Source organism: Ovis aries, chromosome 2, assembly GCF_016772045.2.
Source record: "Ovis aries strain OAR_USU_Benz2616 breed Rambouillet chromosome 2, ARS-UI_Ramb_v3.0, whole genome shotgun sequence".
NCBI lineage: Eukaryota > Metazoa > Chordata > Mammalia > Artiodactyla > Bovidae > Ovis > Ovis aries.
In genome coordinates, this window is record NC_056055.1 from 185502928 (window position 1) to 185530773 (window position 27846).

General features: G+C 50.4%; 1 protein-coding gene across 33 annotated transcripts in view; it reads left to right on the plus strand.

The window, feature by feature from the left end:
* The window catches only part of RALB (RAS like proto-oncogene B), an 84599-nt gene that overhangs the window by 8353 nt on the left and 48400 nt on the right, over positions 1–27846 (plus strand). For 8 of the 33 annotated variants that reach the window (XM_042243976.2, XM_042243971.2, XM_042243975.2 and 5 more), the window contains 2 exons: positions 18479–18615; positions 19527–19609. The exons of 10 other annotated variants lie outside the window; for them this stretch is intronic. The gene's annotated coding sequence lies outside the window, so the exon portion shown is untranslated. Of the gene's footprint in view, positions 1–6071; positions 6176–18478; positions 18616–18755; positions 18935–19219; positions 27115–27846 lie in introns of those variants that run through there. 15 more of the 33 variants (XM_012140230.5, XM_060411185.1, XM_027965044.3 and 12 more) reach the window with 6 other exon arrangements.

Genomic DNA, 27846 nt, shown 5'->3' on the forward strand with positions numbered 1-27846 from the left:
TGCTGTCATCAGCGATGGGGGGGGGCCCCTGGTCTGGCTCAGGTGGTGGAACAGCAAGGCGGGGGTACCACTAAGTCTAGAACTGAGTCTCTAGCCGCCCAGGGCCCTGCCCTGGTGGTCGTCTGTGAGGAGAGAACAGCAAACATCAGCCCGGGGCTGCTTTCTCACCATGAATCAGCTGAGTGTAAATGGAAAATGTGTTTTTGAGGCTGCAGATACATTACGGTAGGAGTGCCCCAAGCTTTTTGGTGCAAGGGACTGGTTTCGCAGAAGACAATTTTTCCACAGATGGTTGGGGGTAGGGCGAGATGGTTACAGAAGAATTCTCGCACAGCTGTGGGGAGCGGCTGTAAATACAGATGAAGGCTTGGCTCGCTCGCCCACCATTCACCTGCTGTGAGGCTCAGGTCCTAACAGGCCATGGACTGGTACTGTGGTTGGGGATCCCTGCATTACAGCACGAAAACCAAGACCAAGCAAAGAAGATGAAATTCTGCAGAGTTCCTGTTGGTTTTGGCTTTTTGTCTTGTAAGAACATAAAAATTATTTACCATTATTGAGGTTCTTTCTGAATTGCCAGAAACAGCTATAAACCTTCCGGTGTTATCCAGGGCGCCCTCAGGGCGGTGAGTTACTGCTCACTTGATGAATTCCTATTGCAGATCAGCACTTGCAGGTTTCCCCCATGAAGACAGATAATTTCTTGAACCCCAAGTGCGTTTACAGAGCAGAGGTTGGAGAAAAGAGGTTTTACTTTACAGTTTCTAAGTGGGTGATATTTAAAACTCAGTGAAATGGTTTTACTGGCTATCAGGCCCATCACAACAGATGTATCAGCAAAAGGGAACATCGTCAAGTACATGGCTGGGAGCTGGGGTGTGTGTGGGGCAGAGGTATGAAGAAGACCTAGGATTTTTTTTTTTTTATGAAAAAACATACACATTTAGAAGTAAATAGCAGGTGTTTCGGGCTGAGAGGGTCTCTAGAAGCCAGAGGCCGGAAACCAGTTTTCACTGTCACGTACAATGACGGTGACCATGCGGTAATAACAGTGAGAACTTGCCTTATTCTCGTGGGGGAGGGGGAGGTTCACCCACATTCCAAGGAGGACACTGACGCTCAGGGAGACCAAGGTCACAGCGGCTTGTGCACCTTGGGGTCACTGCACAGCGCTGCCTTATCTGCACCAAGTGCAGGCAGGAGACGGAACGTCATTCTGGCTTGCGCTAAGTCGGATGTACTCCTAGGAAAAATCCTGGAGGGATTCTGCCAAACAGCTGGTGAGAAGTTGTTTTTAAAGAATCATTTCCTGAATGACCATGTCTCACCATTAAGAAAAAAAGTGTGTATTGACCTTGGGTGAACAGAGAGGAGTGGATAGGAACCCCTTTTCTGACGTCATAACACAGGTGGTGCTTCTGGGTGGGATTTTGAGAAGATGCTGGGAAGGGTCATTGTCCCTCCCGCACAGCCTGGGTTGCTGGGAGTCCTGCTCACCCATCTGGGTCACAGCTGCCAGGGAGCGGGGAGGGTGACACTCCTGACGAGCTGGTTTTTCTCCTTTTCTTGTGAGTTGACATTCCTGTTTCTATCCCAGGGAGCGCAGGTCCAACCAGCAGACTGCCTGTTTCCCACGAGCAAGGCTCTGACCTCGGTGATGTCCTCACCTTTCAGTGGAGAGGTCTGCATGGATCACTCCTGCCTTTCCACCTGAACACAGGGACCAGGGGACATGTGGTGGGGGGAGCGGGGCTCAGACCCAGGCTGGGTTTGGCTTCTCAGCACACACAGTAGGCGTTGACATCAGGCTGTTCCCTCAGCAGAGCCAGTGAGGGGCATGGTCTGGGGCCCTGCTTCTTCTAGCTCCTTGGTCCACTGTCTTGTGGCCCATCGACTTATCCTACCCTCGTCTCCTGGCCAAACTGCTTCCTGGCCTTGTACCCTGGGGCAGCTTCTCTGTCTAGTTGGTGGTAGCGCTGTGAGCTCAAGTCTGAGTCTTCTCTGGGGCAGCCGTGGTCCAGACCCCACCTTTACTGCTTACTGGGCACACAGCTCTTTTCTCTTTACTGTAGGATGAGGTGATGCAGGGACTCAGGAGGGCAGCCGTGGGACTGGCTGAAGGCAGGCTTGGGAAGCCCTGGAACAGTCCTGACGTGTGGGGAAGCCGTCCTGAGCGGTTAGCCACCCTCCTGTGTAGAAAGCAGTCTTGCTTCCTTTTATCTTCACGCGGCGAGTCCTTTCAGCAGAGCCCAGGCAGGCCGCTGCCGGCTGCAGTGTTTCCTCGCCAGCCGAGTCCTTGTCTCTTGTTTGCAGCTTTGGAGGAGGGAGTAGGATCTCACTGCCGCTTTGGTGGGACAGTTGCTGTTTGTGTGTGTGTGCTCAGTTGTGTTCACCTCATTGCTGCCCCGGGGCTGTAGCCCGCCAGGCTCCTCCGTCCGTGGAATTTGCCAGGCAGGACTACTGGAGTGGGTCACCATTTCCTCCTCCAGGGGATCTTATTTTGGGGTCTGTGATAAGAACCCGATGACCATGTATGACAGGGGGCTTGCTGTAGCAGTTGGCCCATGAGGGAGGTGGCAGGGCTCACACAGGAAATTGCTGCTCCTCAGAGCCAGGGCCTGTCTCTAGGTGGCAGAGGAGAGGGTGGAGGCCCGTGGTACCAATGTCCCCACGCCTTGGGCTGGGTTCAAGCTTTCTTTTATTATCATTTTATTGAAGTATAGTTGATTTACAGTGTCGTGCTAATTTCTGCTGTATGGCAAAGTGACTCAGTTATGCACGTATGTACTTTCTTTCCCATATTCTTTTCCATTATGGCTTATCACAGGACACCGAGTAGAGTTCCCTGTAGGAGCTACACAGCATACAGCTGTATGGTGGGACCTTGTTGTTTGTCCATTCTGTGCATAATAGATTGCATATGCTCTCCCCGAAGGCCCAGTCCATCCCTCCCCACCTCCTCTCCCTGGGCAACCAGGAGTCTGTTCTCTATGTCTGTGATTCTGTGTATGTCTTATAGATAAGTTCATTTTGTTATATTTTACATTTTACATACAAGCAATATCATGTGATATCTGTCTTTCTCTGACTTGCGTTACTCAATAGGACAATCTCTGTCCATACATGCTTCTGCAAGTGGCATTATTTTTATCCTTTTCTATGGCTGAGTAGGATTCTCAAGCTTTTAGTTTGCACTGATCCCTCATTTGGACACAGCTGGACTCCTCTCTTAAGATAAATCATAGCAGACACTATCTGTCCTGTGCCAGCCCAGGCGCATTGCACAGGTGGGCACAGGTGTCTGACAGTTTCAGCTTTGGGGTCACGGCCTCCCCATCTAAGCCCTTATAGGACACTTAGGAGTGCTGACTCAGCAGTTGGGTTGTGGAATGCAAAGCCCAACTGATGTGGGGCTCGAGGGGAAGTTGTCTTCCAGCGATATGGCCAGACTTTCCCGCTCTTGTGAGACGGAAGGTGCAGGGTGCACGCTGTGGCTATTGTTTGGGATTGGCTGCTGCCAGGCGGGCCGGGCTCCCCACCCCCGAGATGCCTTCCCCCCACCCAGAGCAGCAGGGCCGAATCCGGGCGAGGAGCTCTCCAGGCAGCTGTGCCGCCTCTGTAGGTTCTACATTTCTTGTGCTCCGAGGAACGGGCAGTTCCAGGGCTGCTGTATCGCGTGGTCAAGGTGAGGGCTGAGGTATCAGCCAAGGTTAGAGCCAGGTGCCCGGGGAGCCTTGCGGGCAGAGGCAGTGGTGTGCTGGCTGCCCGGCCTCCGTGCAGACTCAGTGTCTGGGGCTGCCCTCTGATGGCTCTGGGACAAGTGCAGGGAGCGTGACTTGGGACGCCCCCCAAATTGTAACAGGCCTCCTCTGTCTGTGGTCATTTCCTTTGGGTGGGTTTGGCAACTGTTTCCAGACAGGTGTCCTTCCTCGGTCACTGGGCTGACGGTCACTCTCCACGTGCGGTGGGGGCATGTACTCCCTGGCAGAGAGGTGGGGGTGCAGGGGCTTCTGCTGCAGCCAGTCAGGGGGCTGAGCTTGTTGAAGCCAGAGCCAGGTACAGATGGTGGGGGGGCCTCAGAGAGAGAGTCCACCGGGCCCACCCTGGCTCATGCCTGTGTACAGATAGGTACACCCTCCACCGCCACCCCCCCACACCCCTCATAGGAGTTCTGACCACAGTCACAGAGACCAGAGCTAAAGATGAGAGAAGCTGAGTCAGAGGTTACTGAGCATGGGAGGACTCCTGGGGAGGGCAAAGATGGGCTGTGGAAAGGTGGTGATAGTGGCTTTGCCTTCCAGAGCCATCTTTGGAGGCTGGGATGTTTGGGTTTCTTCTGCTGGCCCCGCAGCCCCCTGGGCAGGGCTTTCCACGTGGGGTTGTCAGCAAGGGCTCCCCAACTCTGAAACACCACCTCCCACTGCCCCAACATTGCCCCGTGTCCGCAGCACACCATCCTTGCCCTGCTGGGCTTGTTAAAGCCATTCCAGTTCCTCCGAGACAGCCCTGTTCAGCCTTGCCCGCCCCTTCCTGGGCTTCCCCACCCCCAGCCTTTGTTTCTCTCAGCACCCCGGCCTCCAGTGCCCTCCTTCTCCTCTCCCACCCTTGTGTTTGGCAGGGTCCTCTTTGCTTTTTCTAGCCTGGTTCTGCAAAGCTCCACCTGCCATGGGGCCCACCTGGCCGCCTGCTTCATTCTGCTGCGTTTCCACTTCGCCCTGAAGTTCTCTGAAACCCTCTCCTCGTTCGAGGCCTTAGTTTCCTGCTCTGTAAAATGGGACAGTACCATGTCGGAGATCAAGTATGAAGATTGGTTGCGGTGACCTTCGTGGAAGCGCCAGCATACAATAGGTGCTAAATAAAGCCATCAGTCTTTCCTGCTTTACACCAGGCGTGAGGCCACTCAGGTGGAAGACCCTGGAGGAGGGGGCACCTCACCTCCCCAGGGACTGAGGAGTAGACAGTGCGGAGCTCCGGGGGGGGGGGGGAGACTGAGGGGCGTGAATGACAGAGGTGCCCCTCCGGGTGCTGGCTGCCGTCAGGGAGCAGGCAGGAGGAGGCTGGGAGCTGGGACTTTCCTGGAAGACGAGGTCATGGAAGCTGTTGAGGGGACAAGGCCAGGCCTTGATTGCGGAGGGGCGGGGGGAAGGGAAAGGGGAAGAGACAGGGGAGGCTTTGGGAGAGACTCTGGTCCAGGCCTCCTTGCCCCCGTCACCCATCCTGGGATGAAAAGGGGAGCATTTGGAGCCCTCTCCGGAGATGTTTTGTACTCCGACCCGGGAAGGAAGATGGAGGGACCCCAGCTTCCCTTCCCCTGTGCCTGCCCATTTGCTTGGGTTAAACTCCAGTCCTACCCAACACCCTGTCTGTCTGTCTACTGGGTGCCGGCTGCTTTCTGGACTTCGCTTTTCTGCCTGCTTTCCCTGCTCTCTCAGCTTCCAGTGGGCAGAGCTTTGAGCGCCAGTCATGTGGGAAAAGGGAAGGGGGCAGAGCAGGCGGCGCCTTCCCTGGGTCCCTATCCCTGGGCTCCCCCCGGCCCCAGGGGCCTGAATTCCCGGCACAATGCCCAGCCACTGGCATGTGGTCGGCATAGCATCATGAAATGACTGCTTATTGGATGCTGGAGTCTCCGGGTGTTCAGTGAGTGCCCGATCATGTCTCTACCCCTGCCCCTCATATGTTTGGGGTCCAGGATTTGGTGGGGGCAGGAGCAACAAGCCTGGAGGAGGTGACCGTCTCCACTCCCACCAGGTTATCTTTGGGCAGCTCAGCACATTCCAGGAGGCCACGTGCTAATGGGTGTGTGGCCCAGGTGACGAGTGTCTAAAGGTGGAGGGGGTGAGGGGGAGACACAGGAGCAGCCGTGTCTCTGTTCCGTGTCTGAAATGTGCTGTCCTCCTCCAGGAAATGGTTCACTTTTCTTCTCACCGAGTTTGGCAGCCTTTGGGGAATTTTGGGAGGGAGGGGGGACCCTGGAAGGAAACCACTGTGGGACCCTTTGTTTCCTTAGAAGCCTGAACACAAAGAAAGGATGAAGTGGAGGTGGGGCTGCAGAGGGCTTGTTTTTTCCCTTCAGAACCGGCCAGCCCGAGTCAGAGAAGGAGGGTGTTGTCCTTTCGATCTAGCGCTTTGCTCCTTCTGATGGTCTGAACGTGGAGGGGGATTTCGGCAGCTGGGGGTAAGAGTGGGCAGAGGGCAGTTTCTGTGTGAAACAGAGGCAGGCGGGTGGGTGCAGCGAGTACCAGGCTGCATGGTGTCCCTGGGATTTAGGTGTTGGCCTTTTCACAGGGAGAAGCGCAGAGAGATGAAAGGGCTTGTGTGGCGTCACACAGCAGGTATTGATAGGGCTGGGATTTGAACCCAGGTCTCCGTGGCTCCAAAGTCCTGCTGAAGCATCCCCCTTAATGTAAAGAGCAGCAGGATACACACAGGCCCCCTTCCCAGTCTTGTTCTGGATCATTCCAGCCTTGCCTCTGTTAGTGTTTACCTTGACCACATGCCAGCCATGGTCGTGCCTTCTGCCCTGTGTGCTGCTGGGTTAGTGAGGGGGTAGCTTCCAGGCATAGAGTGTGAGTGCTGTAGACTTGGGGCAATGGCATCCTTGTGGTGGGACTTCCAGCTGCTACTCTGACTGCTTTTGGGTGGGACAGTGAGGTCTTAGCTCCAAGGGGAGCGAGAAGCCCCCACTGGGGAACTAGGAGCAAAGTCAATTATCCTCCCAGGGAGAGAAAAAGCCTGTTTGCCCCCCAGGGACCCGGAGGACCAGGGGAGGAAGCTCAGGACAAATTCACAGGACTAACAGCCACACCTTCCTGCTGGGAACAGGTCCAGAAATAGGGGGAACTGGCTTCCCTCAAGCCCCTAGGACAACTGCTCTGAAAAAGCAGAAAGTAAGTGTGGGCGAGGCTGTGGAGAGAGTGGAACCCTCCCACACTGTGTGCAGGAATGTGAAATGGTGTAGCCACTGTGGAAAAGAGCATGGGGTCCCTCAAGAAGTTAAAAAGTACTGTATGATTGCAGTTCCACTTCTGGGTGTGAAACCTAAAGATTTGAAAGCAGGGTCTCAGAGATATTTGAATGCTGTGTCCACAGCAGCAGCATCCATAATAACCAAAAGGCGGAAGCACGCCCAAGTGTCCACTGTCAGATGAATAAAATAACTATGTACATATATATGTATATGATTATTATATGTATGTAGTAGAATACTACTCAGAAGGGAAATTCTGACACATGCTACTACATGGATGAACCTTGAGGATGTTAAGGGAAGTGAAACAAGCCAGTTACAAAAGACTGACACTGGATGATTCCATTTACACAAGACCCCTTATAGGAGTCAGAGCCATAGAGGCATAGCTCCCCCCGGAGCCAAGCCCTAAGAGGGGTGGGAGCCAGGGGCTGGTGGGGAGGAGGGTCCTGGGAGTTACTGTTTCATGGGAAGAGTTCTGGAGATGGATGGTGGTGATAGCTGTACAAGAATGTAAACGTGCTTAGTGTCACTGAACTGTGCATTTAAAAATGGTTGAGATGGTGAATTTTATAGTGTGTATTTTGTTATTTTTATGTTTTTGTTTTTGTTTTTTTTTTTTTGCTCTGTGCCATGTGAGATCTTAGTTCCCCAACCAGAGAGCAAACCCATACCTTCTGCATGGGAAGGCAGAGACTTAACCACTGGGCCACTAGGGAAGTCCCCTATAGTGCGTATTTTACCACAGTTAAAAAATAATAAATTAATTCAAAACAAAATATAGGAAACGGATGTGAACCAAGGCCTCCTACAGGCCAGATTGGCAGCGAGCTCTCTGCATTGTGTTGTTTAACTCTCCCTTCCACCCCATGTCTTGTGTTGCTTGTGTTAGCTGATTCCTGCAGACAGGAAGACTGAGGTGTGGACCATGGAGATCTGCCCACTCAGAGACCCCTGGGCTTGGGTAGCATTGTCACATTTTGCAAGTAAAAATACAAGATGCCTGGCTGATTTTGAATTTCACCAATGAATAATTTGTAGTATAGATATGCCCCCAGCATCGCATCTCTAGTTGATGTTGCAGCCTTAGTAGTCTTGGGACTTTGTCCAGATCAGGGACCTGCTGGCATTTGTCATCAAAGCCTGGGCCCAGCCTGTCACAGCTCTGCTGAGACATATGTGGTGGCCTTGGGTCAAGGCACCACCCCATGTGAGTTGACAAGGCCGAAAGCAGGGGCCCTGATCACTAGGTATGAGTAAGGTGGGCCATGGGCCATGCTTCTCTGTGTGCCATGCAGGGCCTGCAGTGGAAGACTGCCACTGTCGAAACGTTGGGAGTCTGTGTTCCCGATCTGGCACGCTGGTCGCTGCCTGTGCCTTCTCTGTCAGGTGTCTTCTCTGTCTCCTGCCTGTATTCTCAGCACCTCCAGACAACCCTCTGGCTGCCCTTCTCTTGTGTCCACCACCTCACAGCTGTCTCATCAGGGTGTCTCCAGTTCGGTGAATGGCACTCTCTCATCGCAAAGCCTCCTAATCATATTCCTCCAATTCCTCCATTCCCTCATCCACACACCCAGCCATCTGCCCACCTGTCCATCCACCCAATCAACTGTCTGTTCATCCATCCATCTACCCATCCACCCAGTCATCCGTCCATCCTCCCACCCGTCTATCCACCTATCCAGCCACATAGCCACCATTCATTCATCCATCCTCCCATCCGTCCACTCATCTACCCATCCCTTCATCCACCCAACCATCCTCCCATCCATCCATCCATCCATCTACTCATCTACCCACACATCTATCCATCCATCTACCCATCCACCCATTCATCCAGCTATCTTCCCATCCATCCCTCCACTCACTCATCCATCCATCCACCCATTCATCCACCCATCCTCCCATCCATCCACCCACCCACACACCTAGCCATCTGCCCACCTGTCCATCCACCCAATCAATTGTCTGTTCATCCATCCATCTACCCATCCATCCACTCATCCGTCCATCCTCCCACACATGTACCCAGCTATCCATCCACTCAGCCACCCATTCGTTCATCCATCCTCCCATCCGTCCACTCACCCATCCATCTGTCCACCCACTCATCTATCCATCCCTCCATCTACCCATCCATCCTCACATCCATCCATCCATCCATCTATCCATCCATCTATCTACCCATCCACCCATTCATTCACCTGTCTTCCCATCCATCCCTCCATCTACCTATCCATCCTTCCATCCATCCATCCATTCATTCATTCATCCATCCATCCATCTACTCATCTACCCGCCCATCTACCCATCCACCCATTCATCCACCCATCCATCCATCTATTCATCATCCATCCATCTATCCATCCACCCATCTTCCCATCCATCCACCCACCCACACACCCATCGATTTGCCTATCCATCCATCCATTAGTTAACGAGCATTTCATTGTAGCAGGCACTTTGATGTTTAACATCTCAGCTGTAGGATGGACTAAAGGAATTAATATTTAAATGTGAGTGGCTGACAACAGCCATCAGACCTCCAGTGAACCAAAGGACCAGATCTCCCACGTTTCAGCACCAGGTCATCTGGGGAGAGATTGTCTAGCCTTGCGTTTAGATGGCAGCCACTCCTCTAACAAAGCTTCTAGAGAAGACGTCAGGCTGTGATGAGATGGGAGCAGAACACTGTGGGGCCAGGAGTCTTGGGAGGCCTCAGCAGCAGGGAGCTGAGCTGGCTCTGCCAAAGGAGTGGTGTCCACCTTGTGTGGGCAGCCCCGCGGGAGGGGTGAGAGCAGAGGACGTGAGAGACAGTGCTTCCTGCAGCTGGTGTCTGGCGGAGCTCTGGCCCATAGCAGATGCTCGGCAGACTTGACACTGTCACCAGACAGAGGAAACAGACCCAGAGAGGGGAGGTGACTTGGCCAAGGTCGCAGAGCCTTGCTGCCGCGGGACTGGGGTAAAGAGTGTGTGGACTTGTCAGGCACAGCTGGTTTGAACTCTCAACCTCACTGACCTACCTGTGAATAGGAAATCTCACCTCCCTCTTGGGGTGTGCTGCATGGAAGAGGCCAAAGGGCGTTGTGAACCACTCAGCCCCAGACCTGGTAATGTGCTCGCCTGAAGGGCTGAGGGGCAGGGCAGGCCCCGGTCTCAGTTGAGAGGCTCCCCATGGCCCCAAAACCACCCCTGTGGCTTCCTGAGCTCTGGGCCTCATCTCCTGCCTGTCTAAGGTGAGGGCAGAGGCCCAAGGGGCAGAGGGCAGGAATCTGGCCGCAGGACGCTTGGCCCTTCCTGTGTGCAGGGGGTCTGCACAGCCCCCTAGATTGCTTCCTACGGATTCTGGCCCGAATGTCACCCATTGTGGCTGGATTTGCCTCCTGCGTGGGTTTTGGAAGGAGGTCCTGGGAGTGTGACTCTTGCCATCTCCTTCTCGCCGTCCCAATGGGGGCCCAGCCTCCCTGGGAGCCTGCAGCTTTACAGCCCTGGGGCCATACTCACCTCATTGCCGCTTTCATTTTGTTCCTGTCTATCCAGTTTCTTCTTGGCCATTGTAAAGAATTAAAACTCCCCAGAAAAATGGATGCTAGAAAAGGGACTTGTTCCCCAAGCCCCAGCCCAGAGATGTTCTTTTTTTGGCCACGCTGAGACCAGGGCTCAAACCAGGTTCCCTGCGGCAGACATTGTAATATTTTGATGGTCTTGCTTCTGGAGGAGAGACTCGGGGCTGGGGGTGATTCTGCTGATAATAGTTAGCTTTCTTTCGAAAGCAAGAGTCTCCTGGCTCAGGGGTCCCTTATCCCCTGCCAGTCACCCCACATCCCTCAGGCCTCTGACCTGGTAGCCTTGTCCTGCTTTCTGGAACAGCTGCAGGGAAGAGATGGGGCTATCCATAAAAAAGAAAAGCACATTAAAAAGTCTTGTTCCGTGAAAAAATCATGGCGGGGGGTGGGGGTGGGGGATTGGCATTTATGGGTGGGGGGGGCAGAGTGACAGTGGCTGGAAGAGCAGGTTGACTGTGGGGCTCCTCCCCAGCTGCTGGAGGAGAAATGCAGCTCCGCCCCTCTCCCAGGAGCAGGCAGGTGGTGATGAAAAGGCCTGGGGTTCCCTGGACCACACTGCTGGGGCAGCGGTTGGGGGGCGGGAGTAGGGAGGAGGGGGCCCCACCAGGATCGCTGTGATTGCGCTAGGGCAAGAACAGAGCCAGTCGAGGCCAAGCACCAAGCCTGGCTCTTCCCTTTGGTCCTGTGGGCCCCTGAGGCCCAAGGTCCTCATCTGTAAAGTGAGGAATAGCAGCCCCATAGGCCACAGCAAAGGGCATGAGAGAGCAAAGGACAGGCTCCGTAGCACAGGCCCCTGAAAGCATTGAGCTGCTGGGGAGGAAGGGCTTTCCTTGGCCCTTCTAGGTTCTGGTTGGTCTAAGAGTTAACTAGACATGGGAGAGCTTAGCAAGAGAAATGAAATTTAATTATGTACATACAGGGCTTCTCTAAGCATGTGGAGCCCCAGAACAAGTTAGGTAGTTGAGGGTTAGCTGTTCTAGAGGAGAAGGGGTAGGGTGGGGACTTCAGAGAGGAGGAAGGTAGTTTATAGGAAGATGAAACGAGTAAATGTTTGGTAAACAAATGTCTGCTGGGCTGTGCAGTGACGTAGGGATGCAGAGGTCCTCTGTTCTATTATGTTTTTCTATAGCGATGGGTCATCCTGCAACAGGTCCTCCATCTAAGTTCTTTTAATTATTTTTAAATTTTTGGCCATGCTGCATCTTCATTGCTGCAGGTGGGCTTTCTTTAGTTGTGGTGCATGGAGGCTATTCTCTGGTTGCGGTGCACAGGCTTCTCATTGTGGTGGTTTCCCTTGTTGCACGGGCTCTAGGACACGTGGGGTTCAGCAGTTGCAGCGCGTGGGCTCAGTAGTTGCGGTTCACGAGCTCTAGAGCACAGGCTCGGTAATTGTGCACGGGCTTAGTTACCCAGTAGCATGTGGGGTCTTCCTGGACCAGGGATCGAACCACTGTCCCCTGCATTGCAAGGCAGATTCTTAACCACTGACCCGCCAGGGAAGCCCTGTCTAAGTTCTTTTAAGCAGTTAGGGGGAGGGTCTGAGTCTTTTCGGCCTTGATTGTTTTTAGCTCAAAATAATCTTCAAGCCAAAGAGACACATTCTGTGTTGGCAAAGTTTGCTCCCCTACACAGCTGACATCACTTATTTCCTCATCCCTTTTCCTAACTCAGGTTTTGGTGTCCTCGTGTCCTTGTCTGCATGCCTAGCTGCCCAGAGCTGGCTAGCTCCATGGGTCTCATGCAGATCAGGAGAATGTCTGGGCTGGGAGAGAAGCAGGGCATGTTCACCCTGTGAGAGGGGGCTGGCTTCCTGGGAGACCATGGCGGATCGAGCTCAGCACAGGATGCAGGCACTTGGATCTCATTTTCTCTCACCCTTGTAGGCCTTAGCAGCACTCACTCTCCAGGGGTTTTTCTCTGGATACATGGAGGTCAGTACTGGATTTTGGCAGTGGTTTTCTGTGCAGAGTTTCAGAAGCACAGAGCACGTGTCCACAGAGTTGGGAGCGGAGAGCGTGAGCTGGCATGTGGTGGGGTTTTGTCATAATGATGAAGACATTACTTAATGACAAGACAAACTTGTCCTCATTTCTGGGGAGCTAGCTCGTGGTAAGCTGTGATGGCAGAAAGAAAAGTGCAGCTGATTCAACTATTCAAAATAGCAAGGAATCAGTTTTTTCTAACATGTTTCCCATGTGGATTAATTTCTCTTGGAAGATGAAAACATCTCCCCTAGCTAATTCCCTGCAGTGATTCCTGAGACACCTGGTTAGTTCCTGCAACTGGGCTTGAGCTGTAGAGACCACATAGGAAAGTGGTAATGGGGAAAGAGAAGTTCTAGATAAAATACTTGGCAAAAGTGGTAGAGATCACACCTGAGAAGTCTTTTTCAATGACAGGAACTAAATTGAACGCCAAAGTCAAGATTTTGAATACATTTGGGAACAAGCAAGCGCCAAGGACTTTTGTTGGTAGCTGCCAGCAGAAGGCTACAAGGGCAAGAAAGCTTGGGACTACTCCCCAGGCTTTGGAAAAGGATCCCAAGAATGCGTTACTGGCGCCTTGAATGAGAACCCAGGAGCTTAAATCTTTTCGCAGGGAGGGATAAGTCACTCCATCCTGGTTGTGTAAACTAAAGATCTCTGGTCCTCCCCTAAAAACTTCCCCTGGCCTAAGACTTCAGCTTTTGGTTTTAGACGATGCAAACCCCCTGGAAGGAGTGGGTACCCACGGAGCTGTCTTTGGTCATTTATTCCTGCATGCAAATGAGCCTGTGAGACCTGTTCCTGAGAAGAGGATGAGGTAGCAGGAAGCGCAGGGCATTGAAAGCTGAGGAAACAGAGAGGAAAGAGGGTGCGAATGCTGGAGATCAACCCCTGTTTGGTTTTGCTTTTACAATAGATTCTTCCCATAACCTTCAGTAGGAGAGAATGGCTCTTCACCATCTGCAGATCAGTGGCTCCCCTCTTTTTTCTAGTGGAAGTGGTCACCAAGTATCAAGGGCCCACCGGGATGCTGTCAGACTCTTTCTAATAATACCATCTATTTATGTAGCACGGCAGCTCATGGGAGTAAGTCTCTTCTGCTGGCTGATGTTCTAGGAAATTGGCCAGCTTCTGAATCCACAGCCTCCCTCCTTCTGCCTGGCTCTTGAGCACCCATCTCCCTGCGGTTAAGACATCTCTGGGGTCCCAGCTTCCAGCCTTGCCTCTGCTTTTTCTGCGAGTTGGCAGGAGGATCTTCCTTTCAGTCTTCAGTGCTTTTGCTCCCCTCCTCCTTCAGTCTCCCCACATCTGCTGAGGGCAGATTTCTCTTCCCACCTCTGGCCCTGTGGACCTCACTTTGTTTGGACCCCTGTAACAGCCTTCTAACCCCCATGCCCACATCCGCTCCTTATAGCCCATCCTCTACACAGTAGTGAGTGGTCTTTCCAAAATCTAAATCAAAGCATGTCACCCTCTGGGCTTGAAACTCCTCAGTGGCTTCGTGTCACAGTTGGAATAAATTCAGTCTCCGTATAACCTGGACGCCCCTACCTCCCTCTGCCCTCTCATGTGGTCTCACTTCCCTCCTGGCCCACAGCTTTCTCTCTGCTCTGCCCCCACCCCCACGTCTGTTGTCAAAAGGACCACACTTTTTTCTGCCTTAGGAGTTTGTGTAGCTTATTATTCCTCTCAAAACAGTTTCTCCTTCGCCTCACTCCCAACCTTTGCTGGGATTGATTCCTTTGCATCCTTCAGGTCCTAGATAAAATGTCACCTCCTGAGAGGAACTTTTCTTGACCACTCACTCTCAGTTCAGTTCAGTCGCTCAGTCGTGTCTGACTCTTTGCGACCCCATGAATCGCAGCTCGCCAGGCCTCCCTGTCCATCACCATCTCCCGGAGTTCACTCAGACTCACGTCCATCCAGTCAGCGATGCCATCCAGCCATCTCATCCTCTGTCATCCCCTTCTCCTCCTGCCCCCAATCCCTCCCAGCATCAGAGTCTTTTCCAATAAGTCAACTCTTCGCGTGAGATGGCCAAAGTACTGGAGTTTCAGCTTTAGCATCATTCCTTCCAAAGAAATCCCAGGGCTGATCTCTTTCAGAATGGACTGATTGGATCTCCTTGCAGTCCAAGGGACTCTCAAGAGTCTTCTCCAACACCACAGTTCAAAAGCATCAATTCTTCGGCGCTCAGCCTTCTTCACAGTCCAACTCTCACATGCGTACACGACCACAGGAAAAACCATAGCCTTGACTAGACGGACCTTAGTCGGCAAAGTAATGTCTCTGCTTTTGACTATGCTATCTAGGTTGGTCATCGGAGAAGGCAATGGCACCCCTCTCCAGTACTCTTGCCTGGAAAATGCCATGGACAGAGGAGCCTGGTAGGCTGCACTCCATGGGGTCGCCAAGAGTCGGACACGACTGAGCAACTTCACTTTCACTTTTCACTTTCATGCACTGGCGAAGGAAATGGCAACCCACTCCAGTGTTCTTGCCTGGAGAATCCCAGGGACGGGGGAGCCTGGTGGGCTGCCGTCTGTGGGGTCACACAGAGTCGGACACAACTGAAGCGACTTAGCAGCAGCAGCAGGTTGGTCATAACTTTTCTTCCAAGGAGCAAGCATCTTTTAATTTCATGGCTGCAGTCACCATCTGCAGTGATTTTGGAGCCCAAAAAAATAAAGTCTGACACTGTTTCCACTGTTTCCCCATCTATTTCCCATGAAGTGATGGGACCAGATGCCATGATCTTCGTTTTCTGAATGTTGAGCTTTAAGCCAACTTTTTCACTCTCCACTTTCACTTTCATCAAGAGGTTTTTGTTATCTAATTTAGTTTATTATTTAGTTAAGTTTAATTATTTAGTTATCTAATTTAAATAAGAATTATCTGGGATTCTTCAGTCGCTTGTCTGTTCACTGGTTCTCTCATCTGAGTCGTTCACCAGTACACCCCCAGCTTGGCACACATCAAGGCCTGGCATCAGTCAGAGGAGGCTAAGCTTTGCAGCCAACAAACACCCACCAGCTCTCAGTGCCTTCAAGCCACAAAGGTTTATTTCTCATCCACGCTAAATGTTCATCGCAGGTTGGGGTGGGGGGTCAGGAGTGGGGCAGGGGCTGCTCTCATTGCAGGGGCCTGGGCTGATGGAGCAGCCACACTCCCAGACATTCCCAATGGCCATAGAGATGGGTCTCTCACGGAGAAATTCTCCACCCCAAAATGATCTGTGTGTCACTTTTACTTCCAAATCACCGCGGAGAACTTGGCACATAGTGTCACTTCCGCTTCCAAATCCTTGGGGAGAACTCGGAATGTAGCCTCACTCAAGCACAGGGAGTTGGAAGGTCAAGCCTCCTCAGCACCCGGGAAGAAGTGGGAAGAAGAAGTGGAAAGATACGTCAGACGGTGCTTAAGACTCACACAACACTCAACTGATGCTTTTGGACGGGAGGGTGTTGGGGGGTGGGAGAGTGCAGGGGGCGCGCTGCAGAAAGAGAGAGGCAGTGGAACTTCCCTCAGCATAGCCGAGAGGTCCCGAGGAGAGGCAAGCCTGCTGTCCGCCAACCCAGCCCCTCATCGAGAGAGAGACAATCAGACGCGACAGGAGTTCTGTCTAAGCAGTTCCGCTTTATTGCCACAAACTCTTGGTTTAAATAGGCAAGCAGGGGGGTTTTGCGAGGGATTTTCTATAGTTGCACCAATCACGTTAAAGGTCAAATCGTAATATGCCATAGTTGCACCAATCTTGGTAAAGGTCAAATCGTCATGTGCCTTCATTATAACGAGTCTATGGTGATCATGGTGCTGTCCACGTGCATGGATATCGAGAGCCAATCAAAACCTTAACATAGACCATGCCCCTATCTCTTCTTAGTTTCCAAAGGCAAAGCTAACCCATCTTTTTTAAGGTTTCCCATTTAGGGCCCCACAGGAGAGCATCTAGAATGTTCTTTCTGCAGCTGCGAATGACCTTTAGGGTCCTGCTGGGGATCTTGTATCCCTGCTGTTCAGGTCCCTGGCATGTGGGGAGTCAGGGTTCCCTCAGGAGAAGCTCAGCAGACAAAGGAATCCCCTGAGACCTGACAGGAGCAGTCTCAGAGCTTCCATGGCAGGTTACCTCTCAGAGTTCATCCTGTTACCTCTCAGAGTTCAACGTGTTCCTGGGCTGTGTCCTCTGTGAGACAGCGCTTCCTAAAGGCTCCTATAATAGCCTTGAGTGTACATCTCGGCCTTTGGTGGCCATCACGGTTGAAGCTACCGTTTGTTAAGCATTCATCAAGTCCCTGGCACTGTACTGAGAGCTGTACAAGTAATCACATTTACGTCCTCACATCTGCAGGGTGCAGGTGCTGCTCCTATGAGGGTGGCAGAGGCTGACTTCCTAATTAAGTCACTGCTAGATCTCTGATAGAGCTTTCCCTGAATCAATGCTTCCTGATTCTAAACCTGTGCACTTAGTCATTACTTCATAGGAAAAGTTTGCGTCTGATTCCCCTTCTAGGTTATAAATACTAGACAGCTTCTGTTAGTTTAAAAAAATTTTTTATTTTAAAATTTATTTTATTGAAGGATAGTTGATTTACAATATTGTTTTAATTTCTACTGTACAGCAAACTGACTCAGTCATGCAGGTATATACATTTTTTTCATATTCTTTTCCATTATGGTTTATCACACGATATTGACTATAGTTCCCTCGCTATACAGCAGGACCTCTGCTGTTTATCCATTCTGTATATAATTCTTTGCCTCTGCTAACCCCACACTCCCACTCCATCCCTATGGCAACCACAAGTCTGTTCTGTCTGTTTCTCTTTAGTAGATTAGTTCAATTGTGCCACAAATTTAGATCCCACATACATAAGTGATATCATACGGCATTTGTCTGTGACTTACTTCACTTAGTATTATCATCTTTATCCTTTTTGAGAAGTCTTCTACCTTATCCCTCGTAGCATCCAGCAGAATTTCTGTCATATAATGAGCAGGCAATTTAAGACTTTATGGAGAAGGAAATGGCAACCCACTCCAGTACTCTTGCCTGAAGAATTCCATGGACAGAGGAGCCTGGGGGACTATAGTCCATGGGGGTCACAAAGAGTCAGACACGACTGAGCAACACACACACATACACACACACACACGACTAATGTGTATGAGAAAGACAAAACAGACTCCTTAAGATAGCAGGGTAACACTAGGATATTCTTGTGACATTTTGTTGTTGTTGTTAAGCCCCTTACTTAAAGACTAAGTAAAAGTTTCTGTGCGTTTTGCTCCAGCTCTTGGTAGAGTGCCTGAATCTGTTTGTTGCTTATACATAGCAATTTAATCACAGCACAAAGCCTCTCATAATACACACAGCACCCTGATGTATAATTATCAGCAAGGAAAGAATTAATTATACTGATGCTAGCTACTGTGGATATCAAATGGAACAAGAGATAGTTTCCATCCCTAGAGATTATGGAGGCGGTCATTTAAACAATTAATTGCCATAGGGTGTGTGATGGACATGCCGTGAGGTTTGTGTGGGACCAGTGGGGCCATAAATTCTACAGAGGCAAGTAGAGTGAAGGTGGGACTCAGCTCTAGGAACGGGCGGTTAGGAAAATCAACCCAAACCCTATTTGGATCGAAAGAACAAGTTCCCTGGCTTTGGAGGACCTTAAGGGGACATACTGTGGGTGGAAAACCTGTCGGCCCACCGAACTTGCTGCATCAAGGCTACGGCTGGGGTGAGGATTCCAGCCTCTGTACGTGACCTGGGCCAAGTTACTGCTGGCACCGACAGCCGCATTACTGTTAATGGGGTGTTATCAGCTTGGCGAGTCCCGGGGGCAGTTGGAGGTCCCGCCTCGGGAGGCCCTGGTCCGCGCGTCCCGCGCCGCCGGATCGTGATTTACCTTGGTTTCTCTATATCAGGCCTGACCTTCCCTTATGCTTTCCAGGGCTCTGGCCTCGCCCTGACCTAAACCCACGGGGAACACCCTGGCCACCACACCCAGCGTGCCCACACCGGCTGGGATTCCTTCACTGCAGCAGCGGCTACGTGCACCGCGTCCGTCGCGGACAGGAAGAAGCGGAGGTGGGCGGGGCCAGGGTGTCGAGCCCGCTCTTCCCGCCCTAGGCTTGGAAGTTCCGCTTCAGATTGGCTACTACGCTAGCGAGGGGCGCGGCCTCCGGGGGGCGGGCAGGAGCGAAAGGCAGCGCGCGCTCTGGAGGGGCGGGGTTGCCTAGGCGACGCCGGGCGCGCGCTCAGGGGTGGGGAAGCCGGCAGGCTGCTCAATGACAAATCGGCGGGGCAAGGCTGGGGTCCGGCCCCCAGAGGAGGCGAAGAAGCGGGCGGAGCCGGTTTAAGGGCAGGGGCGGGTGTGGACGGCCAGGCGACGCGGGACGGGTCCCAGGTAAGGGTGTCCGTGCTCAGGGGGGCCCCGCTCAGGCCAAGTGGGGCGCGCGCGGGGAGCGGGTGCGCGTCCCGGGCCAGTGGCCTCTACCCCCAGTTCCGCGCAGGTCTGTGGCCCAAGGGCGACCTGGCTGTAGCAGCCCCACTCGGGCGTGGATTGGGGTGGGTGTCCTCCCAGACCCGCTTGGGGCTGAGGAAAAAGGGGCGGCCCCCCGCTTTTCCCCCCTCCCCCCACCCCCGAGTGTGCCACTTCTTCCCTTTTCCCGCAAGTGGCCTCTGCCTCCACTTCCTGCCCTTCGGGCCTCCTGCCGAGGAAGGTCCACTTCCTCAGGCCCTTAGTCGCCGCTGTGGTCTGGGCGAGTCTGTGAATGTTGCAAAAACTTGTTAGTGCCTTAGGAACTTGGCCGTGGACCGACCCGGGGCCGCTCTTCGGAAGTCGTGTGGTCTGTTTGCGGACTTGATTTGGTCCTGTGTTGGAGACGAGCTCGAGTTTGCCCCCTACCCCTGGCTCCTTCCCGAGAGAGGCCGGCGTTGGGCGGCTCCTCCTTGGGCGCACCTGAACCTGCCCGTGCTTCTCTTCTCGCCCCCGGTAGGTCTAGGAGGTCATCCGCGGTGGATTCAGACGGCTAGTGGCAGCAACAGCTGCGCCCAGGCTCGTATCCGTGTTGGTTCTCAGGTAAATGTAGAAACGATGAACTCCTTGCGTTCAGGTGATTCTTGTGGAGAAGCTCTCCTGTCTGGCGGACTCATTTAGAATTGCCAGTGAGGGAGACTTGGCTGATTGCTCTCATTGGAGTTATCTGTGACTTGGTTTCAACCCTCGTAGAACAGTGAACTTTCTACTTTGTCCTGGTCTCCTAACCTCATTTGGGGCGGGCGGGCTCGGCGGGGAGGATTAGGTTTTGAGGATGGATAGTGGGTACTAATGATCCGAGGGGATAGGGTATCTTTTCATGTTATAAGCACGGCAGTAAGATTCTCGGATGTAAGAATTCAAACAATTTAAGGCAATGGTCCTTCAGCCTGGAGCAGTATCATTGAAATATCAGATATGGGCTGAGCATGAAAGGTAGCATTGAATATTGGGACGAACAGGAGGGTCCAGATTCTGAAACTCCATTCGCTGTGTGATCTTGAGCAGGGCTTTGCCCTTCTCTGTGCTGTAGAGTCCACACCTGTGAAAAGGTGATAATAGCTGACCTACTTGTTAGTATTAAACAAAGTAAGGAATGTTTGAGGTGCTGTTTGTGGTAGTGAGGGTAGATGGTTGTTGGGGTGGGAAAAAGGCCACGGACACACATCTCTTCTGTGTGGTTTCAGTTGGGACAGCTAGTCTGTCTTCTGACACCATCTGGGTCTTTCCTTCCTTTCTATTTATGTTATTTTCCCCCTGGAAACAGTGGGTATTCTGATCTGAGATATCAGCAAGATTTCCCAACTATGCCAAAGGAGTAGAACCTTTCCCGAGATTTCATGTGAAAAAGAGTGGAGGGAAAAGTTAATTAGATACTTTATTTGTGGTGTGTGTGTGTGGTGGGGGATATAGGACTGGATATCTAAAGATAGGAAAAGAGAACTAGAGCTGTAAATCGGGTTTCAGTGAGTCTTGATAGAAGGTGGAAGAAGCATAAAAGTTCTGATTTCTTGCCTTAATTCTTCAAGGTTCTTGCCTTGGCCCAAGATTGGCTTGAGATGCTGGAAATTTTTAAATCACCCAGTTGAGACAATTCTTTGTGCTACATTACCCCATCCCATAATACTTCTTTGCATTCAGTTACTAAATTCTTATCCACTTAGTGGATTTGTGGATATTAGAAACATAATTGGAGCTCTTTTCTGAAGGCTAAATGTGGAGACAGTGTAACGACCTAGAAGGACAGTACTGAGTAGTCCCAGGAGCTGTAACATGTCTCAGGGTGATAGCAAGAGGCCCGCTTTTCACTGGCTCCAATTACAGATCGTCCTTGACTTAGGGTGAGGTATGTCCTGGTAAATGGAGGTTTACCAAATGGCATCATAGGTTACAAATATCATAAGTCAAAGATTTAATACACTTCTGAACCTCATCGCTTATTCTGGTCCACCTTAGACCTGCTCAGAGCACTCCTCAGCCTCCATTTGGAAAAAAAAAAACACAAAGCCTGTCTTGTAGTGTTGAATATCTCATGTAACTTATTGAAGTCTGTATTCAGAGTGGAAGGCAGACTAGCTCTGTGGGTTTGGAGGGTAGGGACTGTTCCTGTATCAGTTGTTCACCCTCATGATCCCGTGTTGAATGGGGCTGTGGCCCATCATCACAGGAGAGGGTCTTTTTTTTTTTTTTATTGCAGTATAGTTGGTTTACAATGTTGTGTTGATTTCAGGTGTACAACACAGTGATACATATATATGTACACACACATAAAAAATATATACACATATATACATGCATATATGGAGAAGGGAATGGCTACCCACTCCAGTATTCTTGCCTAAGAATTCTATGGACAGAGGAGCCTGGTAGGCTACAGACTATGGGATTGCAAAAGTTGGATACAACTGAGTGACTAACATACACATATACATACATGTCTATATATATTCATCTTCAGATTTTTTCCATTAAAAATTATTGCAAGATATTGGATATGTAAGTACCTTATGCTATACAGTAGGACCTTGTTGTTTATCTGCTTTATATATAGTCGCGTATATATGTTAATCCCAGCCTCCTAATTTGTCTCCCCTTCCCCCTCCTTCCCCCACCTCACCCTCCTTTTTGGTAGCCATAAGTTTGTTTCCTATGTCTGTGGGTCTATTTCTGTTTTGTATATAAGTTCATCTGTATTATTCTTTAAGATCCCGCCTGTATCTGACATCATGTGGTGTTTGTCTTTTTCTGTCTGACTGACTTCACTTGTATGATAATTTCGTGGTCTGTCCATGTTGCTGCAGATGACGTCATTTCGTTCTTTTCATGGCAGAGTAGTATTCCCCTGTATAATGTGCCACATCTGCTTTATCCATTTATTTTCCCATGGACATTTAGCTTGTTTCCGTGTCTTGGCTGTTGTTAATAGTGCTGCTGTGAACATAGGGGTGCCTGTATCTTTTTGAATTAGTTTTCTCTGGATATATGCCCAGGAGTGGGATTGCTGGATCATATGGTAGTTCTATTTTTAGCTTTTTAAGGAACCTCCGTACAGTTTTCCATAGTGACTGCACCAATGTATGTATATTCCCACCAACAGTGTAAGAGGGTTCCCTTTTCTCCACACCCTGTCTGGCATTTTATTTGTAGACTTTTAAATGATGGCCATTCTGACTGGTGTGAGATGACTGTAGCTTTGATTAGCATTTCTCTAATGATTAGCAATGTTGAGCATCTTTTCATGTGCTGGTTGGCCATCTGTATATCTTTTGGGGAGATAGGTCTGTATAGGTTGTCTATACACAAGAGAGTATCTTACTATATATTGCTAGCCCAGAAAAAGATCAAAATTCAAAATTTGAAGTATGGTTTCTACTGAACATATATTGCTTTTATACTATCATAAAGTTGAGAAATCGTAGGTTACCTCCTAAGTTGGGGGCTGCCTGTACCTCTCAACAGACAGCCCCTTGGATGTTTTTCTAAAGTGAGTGCAAGTTGCTGAGGAGTCTGAATGAAGGAGAACTGAGCAAGAAACAGAGAAAATGAAGCTGTTCTCACCAAACCGGGAAGCCTGGCTGGGAGGTGAGGAGGAGGAAGGAAACTGGTATTCATTGAGCATTAGCTGTCTGCTTACACAGACTCCCTGATCTGACTAACGGCAGCTGAGTATCTAGTCTTGGACACTTGACCATGAGCTGTCTCATTTTGCTCCTCATTTTTTGGTTCCTATGAATGCAAATATGGGTGCATATGTACATATTCTTGGATGTTCCAAAGAGTAGAGGGGCAAAGAAGGCAGGAGGACATGGGAGCTTTTGGGTGGGTGAGAGTAGGAAGGATGGGAGAGAATGTGAATGCTGCTTGTCAAAGAGGGCAGGTGCTTGTGGTTACCATAGCAACTACAGAATACCAGCCAGGTCTCAATGTCATGTTTATGTTACCCTTGAAAAAAAAAAAAAAAGCAAGTGCTTGTCATTTTCCTGGGTGTTCTCTGTTACTGCTATAGACAGATCTTTGAGTTTTTGCCATTAGAAAAATTGAAACCTAAATGCAGAAACAGGTGCTATTAATTGATAATTGTTAGGGACTTCCTTGGTGGTCCAGTGGTTAAGACTTATCCTTGCAATGCAGCTCCCCTGGTTGGGGAGCTAAGATCTCACATGCTGCGTGGTCAAAAAGCCAAAACATAAAGTAGAAGCAATATTGTAATAAATTCAATAAAGACTTTAAAATGGTCCACATTAAAAAAAAACTTAAAAAAATAGGTGATTGCTAGTACGTTGTTCTTTGTTGCTTTTGTCAGTGCCTTGTGGGCAATTTTTATGTAGTATGTTTTAGGCCCACTGATAGGTAGTTGACATACAGAATATTAAGTTCGATCTGATCCAAATTAAAATACTGATACTCCAGGCTATGTAATTTTGCTTGGTATATGAGTTGAAGGAAATAGAGTAGTTTGGCCCTGTGTGACTGCCTACCTCTAAAGTTTATCTTTTGAATGAATTTTCTACTGCTGTGTAATAAATTGCCTCAAACTTAGCAGCTTGAAACAACAGACATTCATAATCATACAGTTTCTGGAATCTGGGAACAGCCTGGCTGGGTGCTTTTGTTCAGAGTCACTGCCCCAGGGTGGGGCACTCACATGGCTGTTGGGTGGAGGCCTCAGTCCTTACCACGTGGCCGCTCCACAGGACTCTTCACTACATGGGAGCTCACTTTCTCTTGAGAGCAGGTGATCTGAGAGGGAAAGGGAGGATGATCAGGCTGGAAGTGTGGTATCCTGGTACCTAATCTGGAAGTATACCGTCGCTTCTGCCAGCACAGGGACCAGCCTGGTGCACCATGGGAGTGGACTGCCCTGGGGAAGCTTAAGGACCATTAGCATTCTTGGACACTAGCTACAGCGGTTTCTTTTTGAAGGTTTTGTTTCATGTGCTTCCTGAAGTCTGTGCCACAGGAGATTAAAATGCAGCTGGATTACTATTCTAGAACTTTTAATGTTATACTTGAAACTTTATGTTCTTTCTTCTGGTCCTTCATTGTCAGATGCTAGGATTAATTAGCCAAATATTCAGTAGCTTTGGAAATTAGAAATTAAAATCTTGCTAGTTCCTAAACCAAATGGAACAGCTGAGGTTGTTTTTTTATTTTTTTAAACCCTAAAACAAATTGGTTAAAAATGATTGCCAAAATGATCTTGATAAACAGCATAAAATTAGTCATTAATCATCTGTGTATTTTTTAAACATAAAACTTACTGGCAAAGTAGCTGAAAAAGTCTCAGAGAACCTGGGTGATGGGTACAAGGCTGTTTATTAAACACTTCTTCCTACCCTTACGTATGTGTGAAACTTTCCACAATAAAAAGTTTTTTTTTTTTTTTTTAAGGGGGGAGGGAAGAGGCATAATCACAAGAAAAAGTACTTATAGAGCCCTTGGTCTCTTATAGAGACACTAAGACCAATAAACAAACTATGACATTCCAGGGGGGGAAAAAAAAGCCACTCTTCCAATTACCTTAAATCTTTGGACAGTATTTGCCTAGCAATTCTTCATTTCTCTTTGAAACCCTGTGGTTGCTCTGCTGAATCATGCTCAGCTCTTTGTGACCCCAGGGTCTGTAGCCAGCTAGGTTCTCTGTCCATGGAATTTTCCATGCAAGAATGCTGGTGCGGGTTGCCATTTCCTCCTCTGGGGAATTTTTCCTGACCCAGGGATTGAACTCGTGTCTCCTTTGATTCCTGCATTCACAGGCAGATTCTTTACCTACTGAGCCATTTGGGAAGCCTAACACGTTTTAATTATCCACCTGGAGAGAAGGGCCTCATTCTTTCAGTTTCTCAGTGAAGTCTTTCTGGAGTGTCTGTATGTGGAGACAAGGATTTAGGGACCCCGAGCCAGAAGCCTGTGATCTGCAGATTTTTCCTGTCTCTAAAAATTCTATGATTCTAATACTTTCATGTGACAAATATCCTCAAGCATATTTATAACAAGAAGCTTCATAAATCATGTTAAATTGTAATTTCAGAAAATGAAGTCCTCTGAGAATTGCTTTTGTTCATTCCAACCCAGTTCAAGGCTGTTAAGAGTCACTGGGAGGCAGACTGGAGAAGTCAGCACAGTTTGCCTTGCCTTTCTTCCTGTTTTTGGCCCCTTTCCCATCCGCTGCCCTAATTTATGAGCTAGTATCTTCGTCTCCTCTTATCCTGCCTCTCCCATCATCCCCCTCCTTCCTCCCACCCCCTTCCGCTAGTAAAAACAGGAAAAGATCTGTGGCCAGTCATTCACTGTGCATGAGCTGATCCCATCGTAGGGATGGATTTCAGCCAGAGGGGTACCTCTGCTCGCCCTCGCATATTAAGCCTTTTAAAAATCTCAAGTTATATATATTCGTTCACTAACTGTGCCATTTTTTTAACTCCTAAAAGGGTTCTACACCCAATTCCAATGTGGGTTGTGTGTAGGGTCACATCACTGAGGAATTCTCTGACTGCAGCGGGGTGTCCTGCAGATCATCTCACCCGTGACACTAGCTACCCAGAGGCAGCATCAGACACCACAAGTCAAGGACTCATTCCCACAGGACTGGCCCCATTTCAGACACTAGTCACAGGTCCAGGCTGTGTATCTGCCCAGCCGCCTACGACTTGGAGGTACCCACAACACCCTGACTGGATTTCACGTGCCAGTCACAAGCCCAGTTATCATCTGTACGCCTGACCCACTGGCTTTCGACTACAGGGTCTCAAAACCCTCTGCTTGGGTTTGGTTGATTTGCTGAAGTGGCACATAGACCTCAGCAAACCTGTTTAATCACTAAATTACCACTTTATCACAGAGGATGTTAGCAAGTATGAATCAGTAGCCGAGTGAAAAGGTTCACAGAACAGGGTCCTTATGGAGTTTGGAGGCTCCCGTGGTCACTTGCTCCGCCACCTGGAAATTCTCTTGACCTCACCTTTTGGGTTTTTATGGAGGTCCCATTCCATAAGCATGGCTCGTCACATCATCAGCTGCTGGTGGTGGATTCAGCCTCCAACCCCTCCTCCCCAGGAATCGGGGTGGGGCTGAAGGTTCCAACCATCTTTGCCAGGTCAGTTCCCCTTATCCTGAGGTGGAGCCCCAAAATCAGCCTGTAGGTGTGCCCCAGCTGTGGTCATAAAGGACTTGTGAGCAATGAGGCGACCATCTCACCTTTACCCCTCTGAGTTGGCTTCAGGATCTAAGGACAGGACCAGACATAACGACAGATGCTCCCCCTGCACTCGTCACTTGGGGACTCCAAGAGTCGGAGCATGAGCCAGAAACTGTGGACAAAGACGAGCTTCACGTGCACATGGGCAAAGAATCTGCCTGCTGTGCAGGAGACCCAGCTTTGGGCCTGGGTCAGGGAGCTCCCCTGGAGGAGGGCATGGCAACCACTCCAGTATTCTTCCCTAGAAAGACTCTGCGCCTAGTGAGCTACAATCCATGGGGTCGCAAACAGTTGGATACCACTGAGTGACTAACACTGTCACACATGAGCACTTTAATTAGGTCGTCTGAATGAGCGAATATATATCCTTTATAACTCACGATATCATAACCTCCTAAGCAGTCCTAAAGTCTGGTCACCTTCCTGTGTCCACTGTCATTCCCTCAGGCCAGGCCTGCCGGCCCCACCGGCCCCTGCTCCTCGACTCTGGGCCCCTCTGCTTTTCCACACTATCGCTACAAGAACCTCAGCAGGCGAGTAATCGTGCCGCCCGTTTGCTTGTAACACTTGGACGGCTTTTCTGTGCTCTCGGCAGAAGGTCTAACATCTCTAAACTGCTGAGCCCTGGTCCCACTTTCCGCTCCAGCTTCATCTCATGCCAGGCTCCGCCTCTTCCTTTCTGCTCCAGGCAGCCCCGAGGGCCATTCTTCAGTTTCCCGACAGTACTGTGTTTCTTCTTGCTTCCGGTCCTCCTAAAAGCAGGATGCCAAGCGGAGAGTGTATGAGAGGGATCCTGCAGGGCAGCACATGGCAGACCCTGCAAACTGGAAGAAGGCACACCTGCTGGAAGGTACCTCCGGGTCTTGGGGGCCTGATGGGTGGAGAGTTTGAATTTCATTCACACTGAGCCATTAAAGGGCTGTAGACACACGTTCACTTGTGGGGCTTTTGTTTATAGCAGGGACTGTGTGGAGAAGATGTCGCAGAGGGCTGAAGTGGTGATGAGAGGTCAGCTGGGAGGTTGTGACTGGTCACTAGTTGGTGGGCAGGCCAGGCTGTGGCAGAGGAGGTGGAGGAAGCAGGTGGCTTTGGAGGTGGAGTCAGTAGAACTGGTCGTGGACTGAATTGGGGAAGGAGCAGGGGAATCAAAGGTGGCTCTCATGTATTTGGCTTTAGTGATGAGACCTGGATATGATTGGATATGGGGAATGGAGGAGGAGTAGGTTTTAACGTGGCAGGGAATCAAGAGTTGTACTTTGGGAATGTTAAGTTTGAGATTCTTGTGAGACACCCTCCCTGGGAGAGGCAGCACAAGGCAGAGGGGCATGGGTGAATCTGGAGGTCAGGATAGCTCTCTGGCCCGTGTTCTGAGAGTTTGGGGCTGCTGATGAAGCTGCTGAGATGAATGGGATCCCCGAGGGGAGAGTCTAGAGAGGTGAGGGGGAGCCTGAGCTCTGGGGGCAACTAACACTAGGAAGCCAGGTACGGAAGGAACGCCTGGTAGGAGCCTCTGCCGGTGCCACTGCTGCCAGAGGAACAGCAGGTGCCGTGAGAGGTGCAGGGTGCAGAGGCCTGAGGGAGA